The following is a 3113-nucleotide window of genomic DNA, read 5'->3' as shown; positions in this document are numbered from 1 at the left end:
AGTGATTTCCATGATTGACGATCCTTGGGGTGCGTTTACGTGCCCGTCATCAACACTCATAGCTTTGGCCAATTCTGACCTGTTTCGTGGACTATTACTCACCGTTTAGGGATCCCAAAGCGATTTCCATAGTTTATGAACCCCAAGGTGCGCTTACATGTCGGTCATCAACAGTCACAATTTTGGCTGATTCTGGCCCATTTTGTGGACTATTACTCACTTTTTTGGGGTCCCAGAGTGATTTGCGCGATTAACGAACCCCGGGGTGCGTTTATGTGTCAGACTTCAACACTCGTGGTTTTTGACGATTCTGGCCCGTTTCATGGACTATTACTCACCTTTTTGGGGTCCCGAAGCGATTTCCACAGTTGTCGAACCCTAAGGCGCACTTACGTTTCGGTCATCAACACTCATTGTTTTGGCCAATTCTGGCCCGTTTCATGGACTAATACTGACTGTTTTGGGGTCCCGCAGTGATTTCCACGATTAACAAACCCCGTGGTGCGTTTACGTGTCGGTCATCAACAGTCACAATTTTCGCTGATTCTGGCCCATTTTGTGGACTATTACTCACTTTTTTGGGGTCCCAGAGTGATTTGCACGATTAACGAACCCCGGGGTGCGCTTATGTGTAAGACTTCAACACTCGCGGTTTTTGTCGATTCTGGCCCGTTTCATGGACTATTACTCACCTTTTTGGGGTCCCGAAGCGATTTCCACAGTTGTCGAACCCTAAGGCGCGCTTATGTGTCGGTCGTCAACAATCGCAGTTTTGGCCGATTCTGGCCCGTTTCTTGGACTATTACTCAGTTTTGGGGTCACGTAGTGATTTCCACGATCGACGAACAACGGTGTGTTCATGTGTCTGTCATCAACATTTGCAGTTTTGGCCGAGTTTGGCCCGTTTCACGGACTATTACTCACTGATTCTGGGTCCCTGAGCGATTTCCATGATTGACGAACCTCGGGGTGCGTTTATTTATCGTTGATCAATAACCCTAGGTTTTACCGATTCAGGGATCTTTCACGGACTATTACTCACCATTTTGGAGTCCCAAAGCGATTTCCATGGTTGTCGAACCCCAAGATGTGCTTACGTGTTGGTCGTCAAGACTCGCAGATTGGGCCGATTCTTGCTCGTTTCTTGGACTATTACTCAGTTTTGGGATCCCGAAGTGATTTCCACGATTGACGAACACCGGGGTGCGTTTACGTGTCGGTCATCAAAACTCACAATTTTGGCCGATTCTGGTATGTTTTGTGCACTGTTACTCACCATTTTGGGGTTCCAGAGCGATTTCCATGATTGACGATCCCTGGGGTGCGTTTACGTGCCCGTCATCAACACTCATAGCTTTGGCCAATTCTGACCTGTTTCGTGGACTATTACTCACCGTTTAGGGATCCCAAAGCGATTTCCATAGTTTATGAACCCCAAGGTGCGCTTACATGTCGGTCATCAACAGTCACAATTTTGGCTGATTCTGGCCCATTTTGTGGACTATTACTCACTTTTTTGGGGTCCCAGAGTGATTTGCGCGATTAACGAACCCCGGGGTGCGTTTATGTGTCAGACTTCAACACTCGTGGTTTTTGACGATTCTGGCCCGTTTCATGGACTATTACTCACCTTTTTGGGGTCCCGAAGCGATTTCCACAGTTGTCGAACCCTAAGGCGCACTTACGTGTCGGTCATCAACACTCATTGTTTTGGCCAATTCTGGCCCGTTTCATGGACTAATACTGACTGTTTTGGGGTCCCGCAGTGATTTCCACGATTAACAAACCCCGTGGTGCGTTTACGTGTCGGTCATCAACAGTCACAATTTTGGCTGATTCTGGCCCATTTTGTGGACTATTACTCACTTTTTTGGGGTCCCAGAGTGATTTGCGCGATTAACGAACCCCGGGGTGCGCTTATGTGTAAGACTTCAACACTCGCGGTTTTTGTCGATTCTGGCCCGTTTCATGGACTATTACTCACCTTTTTGGGGTCCCGAAGCGATTTCCACAGTTGTCGAACCCTAAGGCGCCCTTATGTGTCGGTCGTCAACAATCGCAGTTTTGGCCGATTCTGGCCCGTTTCTTGGACTATTACTCAGTTTTGTGGTCACGTAGTGATTTCCACGATCGACGAACAACGGTGTGTTCATGTGTCTGTCATCAACATTTGCAGTTTTGGCCGAGTTTGGCCCGTTTCATGGACTATTACTCACTGATTCTGGGTCCCTGAGCGATTTCCATGATTGACGAACCTCGGGGTGCGTTTATTTATCGTTGATCAATAACCCTAGGTTTTACCGATTCAGGGATCTTTCACGGACTATTACTCACCATTTTGGAGTCCCAAAGCGATTTCCATGGTTGTCGAACCCCAAGATGTGCTTACGTGTTGGTCGTCAAGACTCGCAGATTGGGCCGATTCTTGCTCGTTTCTTGGACTATTACTCAGTTTTGGGATCCCGAAGTGATTTCCGCAATTGACGAACACCGGGGTGCGTTTACGTGTCGGTCATCAAAACTCACAATTTTGGCCGATTCTGGTATGTTTTGTGCACTGTTACTCACCATTTTGGGGTTCCAGAGCGATTTCCATGATTGACGATCCCTGGGGTGCGTTTACGTGCCCGTCATCAACACTCATAGCTTTGGCCAATTCTGACCTGTTTCGTGGACTATTACTCATCGTTTAGGGATCCCAAAGCGATTTCCATAGTTTATGAACCCCAAGGTGCGCTTACATGTCGGTCATCAACAGTCACAATTTTGGCTGATTCTGGCCCATTTTGTGGACTATTACTCACTTTTTTGGGGTCCCAGAGTGATTTGCGCGATTAACGAACCCCGGGGTGCGTTTATGTGTCAGACTTCAACACTCGTGGTTTTTGACGATTCTGGCCCGTTTCATGGACTATTACTCACCTTTTTGGGGTCCCGAAGCGATTTCCACAGTTGTCGAACCCTAAGGCGCACTTACGTTTCGGTCATCAACACTCATTGTTTTGGCCAATTCTGGCCCGTTTCATGGACTAATACTGACTGTTTTGGGTTCCCGCAGTGATTTCCACGATTAACAAACCCCGTGGTGCGTTTACGTGTCGGTCATCAACAGT

This window comes from Triticum aestivum, chromosome 5B, assembly GCF_018294505.1.
Source record: "Triticum aestivum cultivar Chinese Spring chromosome 5B, IWGSC CS RefSeq v2.1, whole genome shotgun sequence".
NCBI classification, from domain to species: Eukaryota; Viridiplantae; Streptophyta; class Magnoliopsida; order Poales; family Poaceae; genus Triticum; species Triticum aestivum.
This window is presented reverse-complemented; position numbering follows the sequence as displayed.